Below are 14,063 nucleotides of genomic sequence, written 5' to 3'. Positions count from 1 at the left end.
AGGTGGTCACTCCTTCATGCGCTGCTCACGCATGGTTCTGCCTGAATACAGTGATTGAGAATGTGCGCTGAAACTTACTCAAAAATACGGCAGACGAAATACCTTAGCTTTTTCTCGGGGACTCCCTCTACCGCAGCTACAGGTATTTCGAAATGTCTCGAGATATTAAAAAGAGAAGGTAATATCAAACTAATTACCTTTTTAACTAAAACAGCTTTAAGATGGATCCGACTACGAGTCTTGAAGCACTTCACATCATTCGAAGAGTTTACAAGTGCTTTTACATTTGCAAAAAGCTAACGCTGCTCCCTTCGACGTGCAGCGGTAGTGCACGCGTGGTCATTAGTAGTTGTAGTGCATGCTGGCCATCTTTCTCTCCATCTTGAACTCAAGCAACACGTTGAAGAGCTTGTAGGATATTGTTCTGTTTGCTATGCTGCCTGTCATACGACCGCAGCACAAGGCTGCTACCTTCCGCTTTAGTGTCCGATGCTCAAACTAGGGCACAGTAATACCATGGAAGGACGTGGTAAAAAACGTGGGTACATAAAAGAGGGTCAAGAACTAATTATGAAGTGTTGCCTACTGACTGCATGTATAGCTTTCAATATACCGAGATGACAGCCACGGCACTGGCCTGACTGAGTGCTTCTAAAGGTTCTCCTTAGTTTTGACATATGTTTCCATCGTGAAACAAGCATTCTTCTAGTCAAGCGTGCCTTGGTTGCTGCTAAACATTTGAGAATTTGTACAAAATCTTTGTGATCAATTACAAAGAAGCATTACATGGCACAAATAAATATTTTCTACGGGCTGCTTGAAGAGTGTCTGAATTAGAGTGCGCGCCCCTCTGAATTCTTTCACTTGGATTTTCTCTTGTACGTGTCCATAAGTGCGTGGTGCAGGATCCCTTGTTCCATTTATTTTAGCGTGCTCCTTCCTGTTTATGTCATGCTCGTGCACTTGATTTTGGTGCACCGACTGTAAATGTAAATGGAAAATACACATGTATTCACAATGAAAAAGACGTAATCTTGACTGTTTTGGCAGTACATGGGCATCAGCGAAAACTTGGGGGTTGAGTTAATTTGTATCGTCCGAGTGTTTAGGTAGAATACAGGATGGCAGACGTACTATATATAAAAGGGACATGATGGTCACGAACACGACACGAACCTAGTTGAACCACCGATCAACATATTTGTGTTTGCGCTTACCCATACCCGGTCCTGTGTTCTGTGCTTTAGTGGTCTGTATGATGTCGCCCTATAGAGTAGCCGACTTACATAACTTGTAACCAGTACAGTGCGTTCGCGCGTTAGATCTGAAGCAATGTTAGTGACAATAGCACACGAACAATTATCTGTACCACATAGGGCTTACCACTAGCCCATACTCTGATAACTGTCGCAACTTAGAGACAATGGAGCACATATTACTAGACTGCCCCGCGTACCGCTACCAGAGACAATTTTTCGAGCAACAAATGGACATGATTTGCCATGAACCGTTAATCTTACCAAGCATCTTAGGTCCAATGCCTGGCCCTTCAATACAGCGATGGGTTTTGGATTTATTGTTCAAATACCTGTCAGAAATTGGACCGATAGGAAAGCTTTAAAGATTGCACACTTCATATACAAAAGCCTAAATTTACCCGCCATGTCACCTGTAAATAGTAGTATCAGGTCCACTCGGACATTTCATGTTTATTTTTATCCTCTTTTTCTCCCACTCTCTTCTGGAACCTTTTAATCCCATTCCCCATCCCTATACAAATTACCATGCCAGCGGTTACATACGCACCGGCAAAATTCTCTGTCTTTCTAATAAAGAGCCCTCTCTCTCTCTCTCTCTGAATTATACAGTAAAACCGTCAGTTGCATTATACGGCAATACATTTCATGAATGACGAAAAACACAAGGTATAAAATAGCAAAAGAAAACAGGAGGCAGAAAGCACAGGTAATATTTTACCTTAGTGTGGCTGCGCGATGATAGTTGTGAAGCATGAGAAAATATTTTCATATTGGCATTTTGTGTCTAGTCTATTTGAACATACCTATAAATGTATTATAATTCATTGGCTGACGTTGTTCTTGTTTGCTTTGATTTACCACCTAACGAAAGATGTAAGAGAGCTCAAAAATTGATACACTTTAAAGAACATCGTATATAAGGAAAACTGCGCACCCCTCTGTAATGTTTAGAACGGTGCGCGTCTACGAATCTGAAGCCTTAAACTTATTTTCACGTGCTTGCGTGGATTGCAATGAGAGCTCTTGGCAGGTGAGAGTACCTTGTCCCTTGGCGGTTATAACCTACATTTCACTTAGCTGTTACTACCACTTTTGCCAACGCACTAAGGTACCATCAATGATCATTGTGCTGGTATTTTGTTGGAGACCAGTAACCTAATACCACGTATATAGTGGGCTTGTGTCTGTATAAGCAGGCTTTCTGCGAGAGTGTGCTGCCCATCCGCTCGCCTGCTGCATTAGATGTCCAGCAGGATTTCCAGTTAGGTTTTTGTTGCCCATTGGTAAAGTTACCGTCTTAGTGGTTGTGGTTGTTGGCAAAGAAAAAGAATGATGTAAAAAGCAGGTTTCTAGCTTCTGGCGTGCCATGCTTCCATGCCACACCCAAGAACTTATACAAGGCACAACACGAAGTAAGGGAAATGCCAGCCTAGTGTGGGACATGTTAGAATGTCAGCTACGATGACTTAATTGCAGCAAAGTAAAATAAATGCCGGTAAGTAACATTGATGCAGCTGACAGTATTCCACACATCCTAAAGCGTCTCGAAATCTCTATTATAAACAGGCTGAACGCCGTTCCGCTAATGTCAAGTTGGGGATATTATATATGCAAGAAAAAGATCAGCGTTGCATGCAAACAGCTGCTGCTTAATAATATTGTTAAAATTAAATGACGTTATGGGGTGTTATGCGCCAAAACCACGATCTGATTATGAGGCACGCCGTAGTGGAGGACTTTGGAAATTTGGACCACCTGGAGTTCTTTAAGGTGCACTTAAATCTAAGTGCACGGGTGTTTTCGCATTTAGCGACCATCGAAATGCTGGCGCCGTGGCCGGCATTCGATGCTGCGACCTCGTGCTTAGCAGCCCAACACCATAGCCACTAAGCAACCATGGCGGGTCGACGATAATATTGTCGATGTATTGGGAGATGAATTGGGGTCGATGGATAAAGGTGTGCAGAATTTGGAACGCCACTGCACTTTCATAGAGGGACAATAAAGCGAAACAATAAATCAATTTAGACTAATAAAGCATTGTTTGAGAACCCTGCAGGCAGTCATTTCAAAATAAGAGATTCCTTGTTAGAGTAGAAAAGTCTTCAACTTTCTGCGCCATATGTCAGCACAGGTAAAATGCACTGATTGTATACTGTCCTTTTCAATGACGCCCGTAAGCTTCGTGACAGGAGCTCATGATGTCTGCCGCATGCGATCCAACCCATTTTTGCTCTTCCGTGAACTTCATTCTCATGGTCAAGGTTCCCTGTGGTTAGTTGACCTAGGTAAACGAACTCCTTTACAGACTCTAGAGGGTGACATGCGATCCTGAACTCTTGTTCCCTTGCCCGGTTGTTCATGTATATCTTTGTCTTCTGCATATTAATCTTCAACCCCACTCTTAAACTCTCCCCGTTAAGGTCCTCAATCATTTATTGTAACTCGTCTGTAGTGCTGCTCAATACAACAATGTCATCGGCATACCGAAGGTTGCTGAGGTATCCGCCGTCAATCCTTACTCCTAAACCTTCCCAGTTTAATAGCTTGAATACTTCTTCTAAGCACGCAGTTAATAGCATTGGAGAGATTGTGTCTCCTTGTCTGACCCCTTTCTTTATAGGTATCTTTCTACTTTTCTTGTGTAGAATTAATGTGGCGGTGGAAACTCTCTAAATATTTTCCAGGGACTTTACGTAAGCAGTCTGTATTCCTTGATTGCGCAATGCCTCTATGACTGCTGGTATTTCTACTGAATCAAATGCTTTTTCGTAATTTATGAAAGCCGTATAGAAGGCTTATTGTACTCTGCGGATTTCTCGATAACCTGACTAATGACATGGATGTGATCCATTGCAGAGTATCCCGTCCTGAAGCCAGCCTGTTCCCTTGGTTGACTAAAGTCCACTGGTGCCCTTATTTTATTGCAGATTATTTTGGTAAATATTTGATATAATACTGGGAGTAAGCTAATGGGCCTATAAATTTTCAGTTCTTTAACGTCTACCTTTTAGTGGATTAGTATATTGTTTGCATTCTTGCAGTTTTCTGGGACCCTTGCAGTCGATAGACACTTTGTATAGAGAGTCGCCAGTTTTTCTGGCATTAGGTCTCCTCCATCTTTGATTCAACCGGCTGTTATTCCATTTTGCCCTGCCGCTTTTCCCCATTTCATGTCCTGCAAGGCCCTTCTGATCTCACCTCTAGGTATAGGAGGAGTTTCTGTATCCTGTTCATTATTGTTTCCAATGGGGTACCCTTGAGTCTTCAGGGTACTGTACAGGTCAGTATAGAATTCTTCCGCTGCTTTTATTATACCTTCGAGATTGCTGATGATATCACCCTGCTTATCTTGCAGTGCATACACCTTTGTTTGTCTTATGCCCAGCTACCTTCGCACTAATTTCAGGCGGCGTCCATGTTTTACGGCTTCTTCAGTCTTTCTCACGTTATAGTTTCAAATATCACTTATTTCCGCCTTGTTCAGTTTAGACGAAGTATTAATTATTGTATTTTATTTAGTGAACTTTTTATCAGTGCTTGAATCGCAAATATGTAAATTACAAAGTTGTACGTCTCATTAAATAACCTCCGAATCAAGTATTTATTTCGTGCTGAAGTGTGCCTGGTTGTTTTATCGAAGAAAAAACAAAAACCGCGAAATACGCGAAATATTAAATACATGCGCGCTCGCGCGCTGCTACTCCAACGCCTCCACGCAGCCTTTGAAAGATATACGGCTGGATTCGTTTATCGACGCATCATACACAGCTTCGTCATGTAGGATGGCTCGAGGCCTAAGTAGCGTGGTGCGGCAAGCGTCAGAAACAGCGGACGCAAGAATATGTGCTCGATCGTGAGGCACACGCGATAGCTTTAACTTTCGCGTATCATGAAACACAGCTACCATAGAAATTGAACCAATGGTGTAAAAACAGGGCGCGAAAGAGCACGAAAAAAGAAAAAAATGGCAGCTCTCGAAGAACAGAAAAGAGCTACTCATGTGTTTATTTCACTAAAAAACAAACCAAAAGCAAGTAAGGCGTCTCAGCCGCCCACAAAGGATCATGCAAAGGTGCGACTGCTTTAGCCATTTATCCTTTCTGCGTCTTGAACTCCGGAAATGAGGCAAAACAGCGAAGTTTTTTTACCTATTCCTATCTTTGTCGCAGGAATATTTTATGTGAGGATAGGGTGACATCATGAAGGTGAGCTAAACAGTCAGGTTTAAACCAGTTTTGAGCGGCTATTTTCCACTGTCACTTGCAGGACGTGCTCAAACAAGTCACTGTCTGAAGCCAATATAGTACTTGCTTCTTTCCAACACTTGGGCTATTGCAGCTTTGACCAACGACGTTGGAACCTCACGGCAGACTCTACTAATTTTTGGCATTAGGGCGACCGGTGTGGTAGTTTCACTGCTATACGCGCGATCTTTCACGTAACCCCCCTAGAAGAAGTCCAGCGGTGGCATGCCCGGCGACCTTGCAGATCAGGGCATAGGTCCATGTCGGCCAATACCCTGTCCAGGAAAAAGCTTGTCGAGCCACGCTCGAGACTGACTACTACTATGCGCAGGAGCACCATCGTGTTGAAACCAGATGTGCCGAAGGTGCACAAGTGGAACGCTGCAACAGACGTCGTACACGGGGCCCTTGAGGATGTCGTTGACGTAGCGGTGCGTCGGTAGTGTGTTGTCAAAAAAGATAGTTTCGAGGGTGTTGTCATCAAAAATACCGCACCGTGCCTTCAACAACCACTGGTATTGGTGTCGTGTTTGTGCCAGCCAGTGGGGATTCCTATCAGTTCAGTAGTGCGCGTTGTGAATATTAACTTGTGCGTTTCTGGAGAAATTAGGCTCATCCGCCCAAAGCAGGCGAGTGAGAAAGTCCGGTTGTTCACATTTCGTGAAAAACCAATTGCCAATGTGAAGTCTGTTTTCAAAATCTGAGTCGAAGTTTTCGTTGAAGGTATAGATGGTACGGGTGCGTATGACCTTTTTTTATAATCCTCCACACTGATAACCTTGAGGTTCCGGCCTCCGCACTGGCGTCGCGCGCACTACCAGGGGTTAGCAGCAAAGAATGCCAAAACACCCGTTTCCGCTTCTTGAACTACCGTCGCGGTCCTGTGTCGCTTTCTTGGGAAGCTACCCGTCTCGGAAAGGGCTTCGTAGGTTCTAAGTATTATTGACGGAGTAGGGCGTCTTTCACAAAGCCACATCCAGAATAGCTTGGCTACCTTCCTCTTGTCGCCGTGCGCCGACCCCAGAGCCCGGATCAGTTTATCCTTCAAATTATTGGTGAATAGCATGGCTGTCTCCTTCAAGAGCTGGTCAGTGGCGTGCTACCATTGAGATCGCAGCTATTATCTAGGCACATAGACGTCAAGCAAAAATGAGTTATGTGATGGACAACAGCATATGCCGCCGTAAGGATCCGCCAAAACGCATTAGATGAACATAGCCTGCGCAAGGTGTGTTTCAATTGGCAAAGGGAACAAAAGGAACATACTTTCGGGCGCGCCTATCTGTAGAACAAGATTAATGCCAGAATTACAGTCCCAAGTGCGCCGTTACGGTTTCCAGGCTTCGAAACTTCCAGGCCTCCCCTACGGCTCCGCTAGGCTTATCAATGCGTCAGCGGCGTGCTGTCATGATGCCGTGACCATCACATAACGTGAAGCCCTGTATGGAGCTGCAGACAGTAGCAAAGCCGTGTATTTGTGGCTATTCCCTTGGGGGCGCTTTAGTAGCTGCGTGCGGTGCGAGCGCGTATCTATTTTGTATTTTGGACGTTTCGCGCGCTCTTGTTTTTCCTCGGAGAAACCAACGAGGTGAAACTGAGCATTAAACAAATGCTTGATTCGGAGGTTATTTGAGGTGACCTACAAATTTGTAATGTATATGTTTGCAATTCAAGCAATAATTAAAACGTGCGCTAATTAAACGCAATTAATTAATACTTCGTGATGAGAAATATACTGGCTGTATGCCTACAATGGCTGTATGGCTACGACTATGGCTACAATACAGTCGGTATGATTTCTCTAGAAGTCTTGTTTACTTATTTTTAAAAATTTTGGTCGAAGTTAACTGGGACAACCGGTATATAAATACCGTATAGTCGAGTTAGCGCGGGCTAAGCTGTTTAAAAAATAATTCGGGATAAGAGGATGAGACCAACGGCATCTTCTTAGCAGTCACCTTGCGAACACAGGTAAATTATTATCTTAGCATTAATAAGCGAATTAGTAAAGGTTATACGCCTAAATTTATATTTATTTGCATGACTGCGTAAGTTTCAATGTCAAAACGTGCAATGCATTTAAGAAAATCATCGTCCTCAATTTGAAGCTCTCAACAATTTCCGCAGTATTTTTCACCGACTTTCAAACTCATGGCGCGAAACGAGTAACAGACTGCGAAATGAAAACCTGTCGATATGGCGTATCGAATATGGCATTGTGCTGCATCAAATCCCGGCCGCGGCGGCGGTATTTAGAAGGGGGCTAAATGCAGAAACGCTCGTGTAACGTAGATTGAGTGCGCGTTACATAGTCCTAAGCGGTGGAAAGTAATCCGGTGTCCTCAACTAGTGCATGCCTCATAGTCAGATCGTGGTGTTGGCGCGTAAAATCCCGGGGTTTAAATAATTCTTTTACTGAGCAATGATCGCGTGACACACGCGCGCGATAAGAGCGCTGTCAAAAGATGTTTCGAAGAATCAGCTCTACTCAATGGCTCACTTGGTGACTGCAAGAAAGTGGCAAGGCGAGGGCGTAGCTGTTGGATGCTGCCAGGAGCAAGTAGCTGCTTAACGCTCTCGTCTAGAGCTTTGCCCACCGGCTTAGGGCGGCCATAAGAAATAATACTGAACATACATGTCCAGGAATTCTGGACATTCTCCTTCGGAACTTCGCAGCAACGCACAAGTGTAACTCAATGGGAAAATTTTTTTTCTAATTTATATTTCAGAATATAGGGCGAGGGTCAAAAAGTTTCAAATGACGACAAGAGGGTAGTCCCTTCTAGCAACATATGCATTTTGGCACTTAGTCGGAACATTGGTGGTACGTTAAAGCAGTTCAAGAAAGTCAGACAGGGGCGGTGAAGTCCAACGACAGGAGAAAATCGTTTTGCACCCTCCCGCCAGAGGGCACATTGGCTTGAAAAAGCGCCAAATTTAAACCATAAATCGATTTATTACAGTTGGCATTGAGAAGGTATTGGTAGAGGGAGTGTTATGCAGCCTGTTGGCACGTGCAGGCTTTTGAGAAGCAGCCGAGATGGTACAGAGTGGTTATGCATCTGCATGTCTTAAGCGTGCCTGGGTATGGTTCTATGCGCATGTTCGCTCTGTGTATGAGTGTGCGGGCGTGTGCCTCTGTACCACTACCTTAATGTTAATGGTGTTCCCAATATTCTTAAGACTGTGCGATACACCATGTTTGTATGGCACCACTGCACTTTTTGTTTTCATTTTCCACTCCTTTTGTGGTGCAAAAGTAGGTACATTCAGGTGGCCAGGTTTGAAAGCTTTAATAAGTAAACCTTTGGCTGCTGAAGTGATCACCGACTGTGGGTACCCAGCATTTTTTAGGCGCTCAGCTTGGGCCAGAAAACTACTTTGACACTTATGAATACAGGAGCGGCAAAGAGCGTTCATTAGAGTTAGCTTCACAATACCCCTCTTTGCGAGCTTAGAATGACCAGACGAAAATGGCAACAACTGCTTATTGGCCATAGGCTGATTTGATCAGCATACATGGTCACTTGCCTAACAAATTCGTATACCAAGGAATCAGATTATCATTTTCCAGCATTTCATGGGGGATTACACGCAGATGAAGGCACTTTTTAATAACGTTAAGTAGCTGCACAACATCCTAATCAAATTGATTGTATCTAGGAAAACAAGGTAATCATCAACATACCGGTGCACTTTTTTTGACATTTGAACTACACAGTTGTCTTTCCAAATTTTTCTTTACGCGGGCAAGATACAAGCTACTTAGAACAGGCGCTATACATGAACCAATACAAATTTTTTGTTTTTGAAGAAACAAGCTACCATCGCAATCCGTAAATGTGGCTTGCAAATAGAAAGACAGCAACTCAAGAAAGCCTTTCAAAGGTACACAAACAATATTCATAGATTTCAATTCATCATAAGCTTAAATATTTTCTTGAACGTGTAAGAGCAGCTCATTATGTGGTAAGGAATAGTACAGGTCTTTGACGTCTACTCAGAAAGCCTGTAATGTACTTTGACATTCAGTTTGGAGATAACTGAATCACGGGATAGCGGGCACGGGATAGCGGCAACCATGCAGTCGCCGCTAAACCCTTTTTGCTTCTTCATGCAGTTCATCGTGCTCCTTGGAGTATGGCTGTATCCCTCGACCTGCGCATGTGCGGTTTCACCAGTGCTCATCTATAATGACTCACCGACACCATTGCCAGTCCTGCTATCTGACGCAAGTCAAGATCTTTGGTGCCAGCAAGTAATCCAGGGCGCCATCTTCATACCTTTGCACACGGATTCACAGCCGCCAGGAGCGACATCTCCCTTCTGGCTCTACTTAAGCAGCTGCCTTCGTCCGGCCACTTTCAGTGGGCACGGGATAGCGGCAACCATGCAGTCGCCGCTAAACCCTTTTTGCTTCTTCATGCAGTTCATCGTGCTCCTTGGAGTATGGCTGTATCCCTCGACCTGCGCATGTGCGGTTTCACCAGTGCTCATCTATAATGACTCACCGACACCATTGCCAGTCCTGCTATCTGACGCAAGTCAAGATCTTTGGTGCCAGCAAGTAATCCACGGCGCCATCTTCATACCTTTGCACACGGATTCACAGCCGCCAGGAGCGACATCTCCCTTCTGGCTCTACTTAAGCAGCTGCCTTCGTCCGGCCACTTTCAGTGGGCACGGGATAGCGGCAACCATGCAGTCGCCGCTAAACCCTTTTTGCTTCTTCATGCAGGTCTGTGAAGCTCCGTCTCTTTACTCTAAACGTACAAGTAACGTCTGTCTGCTGCTTTTCCCGTGCCCAAATGTATTTTTTGCCTCACTGTGTGAATGTGCGTTTGTTGCAAGGCTACTCATCCTATCTGGCGACGTTGAACTTAATCCGGGACCCGCAACTGACGCGCAGTACAAAGAACTTCTTGCAGCCATTTCTGCCCTTTCAGCAAAAATAGATTCACGACACACAGAGATAATGAGTGGTCTCGCCGAATTAAAGGAAAAGCAAGCTCAATTAACTAATCAAGTTTCCGATTTAACCACTAGATTAACGACAGTTGAATCGCTTGTTGAATCACTTGAGCTTAACCCGTCGTCAGCTGACATACCTGCAGTTGTAGCTCACGCCATTAAAACTGAAAATGCCTCCCTCCTGACACGTCTCGATGATCTGGAAGATCGCTCCCGCCGGGATAACTTAATATTTTATGGTATTTCTGACACTCCCTCAGAAACATGGGCACAGTCCGAAAAATTGGTGTGTGAATTTTTGTCTCATCATCTTAAGTTTGAGGTCCCCGAGAATATGGTATGTAGAGCCCACCGACTTGGCTCGTATACTGCTAATAAGACTCGCCCGATTATAATGAAATTTTCTTGCTCAAAACTAAAGGATAAAATTCTGGCACTAAAATCTAATTTCAAATCCACCGGGGTATCTGTGGGCGAAGATTTCTGCCGAGCAACGCGCCAGTCTAGGAAAAAGCTGCTTGATTTTGCTAAGGCATCAGGACAGACATACTCAATACGGCTAAATAAGTTATTTTTGAACAAGAAGTGCTACGTTTACTGTTCTACCACTGACAATGTATGCGAAGTCAGCATGCCACGTGCAGCACGCTCTTCTGTTCGGTCGCGTCAAGCTATCGAAGCAAATGGTTCGACATAGCTAGCACATGCGCAATCTAATAACACCATATCTGTTTTTGTCACTAACGTGCGAAGTCTACTAAATAAACGTGCAGCGGTGTCCTCGCTGATTGATTCATGCGCTGCTGACATAGTATGTCTCACTGAAACATGGCTCTCGGCTCGGATAAAAAATAGCGAAATTTTTGATTGTGAAAAACTGTATTCATGTTATTGCTGCGATCGTGGTGTGCGATCAGGTGGAGGTGTCTTGATTGCGGTTACTGAAACGCTCACATCGAGCTCAGTTTCCATAGAAACGCCACTTGAACTTGTTTGTGTGCGCGTCGTACTCTACAAAAGAGATGTTATTTTTTGCACATGCTATCGCCCTCCTACTGCTTCGACGTCATTTTGCGATGACCTTCACGATGCATTGAACAAATTAATTGTCAGATACCCTAACGCTCCCCTTTTTCTTCTTGGTGACTTCAACTTTCCCGATATCATTTGGCGTAACGACACGGCAACGTGCCAGTCTTCTCAGAGTACCCAGTTTATAAACACTTGTTTGGATTTCCACTTCACCCAGCTTGTACTGAAACCAACGCGCGTGTCTGCCTCCTCATCTAACAAACTAGATCTGATTCTCACTACGAACCCTGACACAGTTTCCCCAATTCTTTACATAAAAGGCGTAAGTGGTCACCTTGCACTCAATTTTCATATCAATACACGGGCTCCTGTAAAGAAAACTACGAAGGTGATCCGCGATTACAGCAAAGCCGACTTGGCTTCCATTACCACTGAAATGGAAAATTTCGCAGCTTCTTACATCGCTAATTGCGATCAGCGCTGTGTTGAAGAAAACTGGTGCATTTTCAAAAATAAATTGTTGTCATTAATCGAACGTTTCGTACCGCAAAGAACAGTCTCTTGCAAGCCACGGTCCCCTTGGTTCAACCCCTTTCTGAAGCGACTACGTAACAAAAAAAAGCGGTTGTTTCGTCGCGCAAAAGCTTCATGCAGTGACGTTGCTTGGTCCGCTTACTACCTCACTGAAAGTGACTACAACACAGCCGCCGCTAGTGCGAAACAGCATTTTTATTCTGTTACCCTTCCGTCCATCTTGCAAACTAATCCTCGTAAATTCTGGACCATAGTTAACGGTACTCCAAGCAAAATAATCCAATTAACATACCCAAACGATCAACCTGTTGCTCCTGAAGAATGCTGTAATGTATTTAATGATGTGTTCTCTTCACATGTTACCACAATGCCACGTGGATTACCGCTTTTATCCAATTCTGGTTTTTCGCCCATGGATCCAATCTCTATTGACTGGGTTGGTGTTAGCTGCCTAATAAACAATCAAAAAACGTCCTCCTCTGCCGGCCCAGACTGCCTGAACTCAAAAATTTTGAAGTGTACTGATGTATTTTCTGCTGTTATCTTGTCACACATTTTCACTCAGTCATTACAGCAGTCTGTTCTTCCACACGACTGGTGCGTGGGAAAGGTGATTCCAGTTCATAAATCAGGTAACACACACTTACCCAGCAATTACAGGCCTATCTCACTAACTAGCATTTCATGTAAAATTCTTGAGCATATAATATATTCACATTTGGCTGAGTTTTTAGAATCAAACTCCTTTTTCAACCCCTGTCAACATGGTTTCCGTAAGTTCTTTTCCTGTGAAACACAGCTCTTAACATTTACTAATGATCTCTTTGCAATTTCTGATCTAGGTACCGACATTGACTGCGTATTTCTTGATTTTGCGAAGGCCTTTGACTCTGTGACCCATGATTTACTTCTGCTTAAGCTGTCTCAACTTAACTTGGACACAAATGTACTCCAGTGGATAAAAAACTTTCTTTCTAACAGGACGCAGTTTGTAAACGCTAATAACTGTAATTCTCGGTTTTCTAACGTACCAGCAGGTGTTCCTCAAGGGTCAGTCCTGGGTCCACTTCTCTTTCTAATCTATATTAACGATCTTCCGAACTGCGTTCTTTCCTCTTCCATAAAGCTTTTCGCGGATGACTGTGTTCTTTACCGTAAAATTACTAATCCTTCAGATTCCCAAGAGCTGCAGGACGACCTTAACCGCGTAATTGAGTGGTGTTCTAATTGGTGCATGCAACTAAATTCAAATAAATGCAAGGCCATGCGTATATCTCGTAACACTGCCACGCACACCTACTTTATTAATGGTGCACCTGTGACGTCAGTTAGCTCTTACAAGTATCTCGGCCTTCACATATCAAATAACCTTTCTTGGCACTCGCATATTGACTATGTTACTAAAAACGCTAATAGCATGCTTGGTTACTTACGCCGTAATTTTAGCTCTGCCCCTTCTTCCCTGAAGCTAACTCTTTATAAAACTTTAGTTCGCTCCAAATTGGAATATGCTTCAGCCATTTGTGATCCGACTCAGTCGTCATTAGTTTCTTCTCTTGAAAGTATTCAAAACCGCAGTGCACGCTTGATATTATCTAATTATTCTCGCTATGCAAGTATTTCTTCAATGAAACGAACTCTTAACTTACCTGATCTTTCGTCACGCCGCAAATCTTCCCGTCTCTCCCTTTTTCACAAAGTTTTTCACTTGAACCCCCTTTTAAAAGAGACCCTTCTTACCCCTCCGTCATATATTTCTGCCCGCACTGACCACAGCCTTAAAATCGGGGTGCCATTGTGCCGTACTAACCGGTACAGTGACTCATTCATCCCCAGGACAAGCACGTACTGGAATCGCCTTCCCGCCTCAATCGCACTCATCACCGACCCTACTAACTTCAAAACCGCCGTTCAGAATGCCTTTTGTTAATATCTTTTGTAAATTTTTTGTTAATACTTGTTTGTATTTTTATTTTTTACTGCATTACTTCTTGTTTTGACTCCACTCCTTTCTGTAACG

At 43.8% G+C, this 14,063-nt stretch overlaps 1 protein-coding gene across 1 annotated transcript in view; it reads left to right on the top strand.

Moving 5' to 3' along the window:
* Nucleotides 1-14,063, top strand: part of LOC139052197 (uncharacterized) — a 119,046-nt gene that overhangs the window by 100,127 nt on the left and 4,856 nt on the right. The window lies entirely within an intron of this gene.

The sequence above is a fragment of the Dermacentor albipictus genome, unplaced genomic scaffold (genome assembly GCF_038994185.2).
Source record: "Dermacentor albipictus isolate Rhodes 1998 colony unplaced genomic scaffold, USDA_Dalb.pri_finalv2 scaffold_19, whole genome shotgun sequence".
NCBI lineage: Eukaryota > Metazoa > Arthropoda > Arachnida > Ixodida > Ixodidae > Dermacentor > Dermacentor albipictus.
The sequence above is the reverse complement of the archived record's forward strand: the minus strand, read 5'-3'. Positions and strand labels throughout refer to the sequence as shown.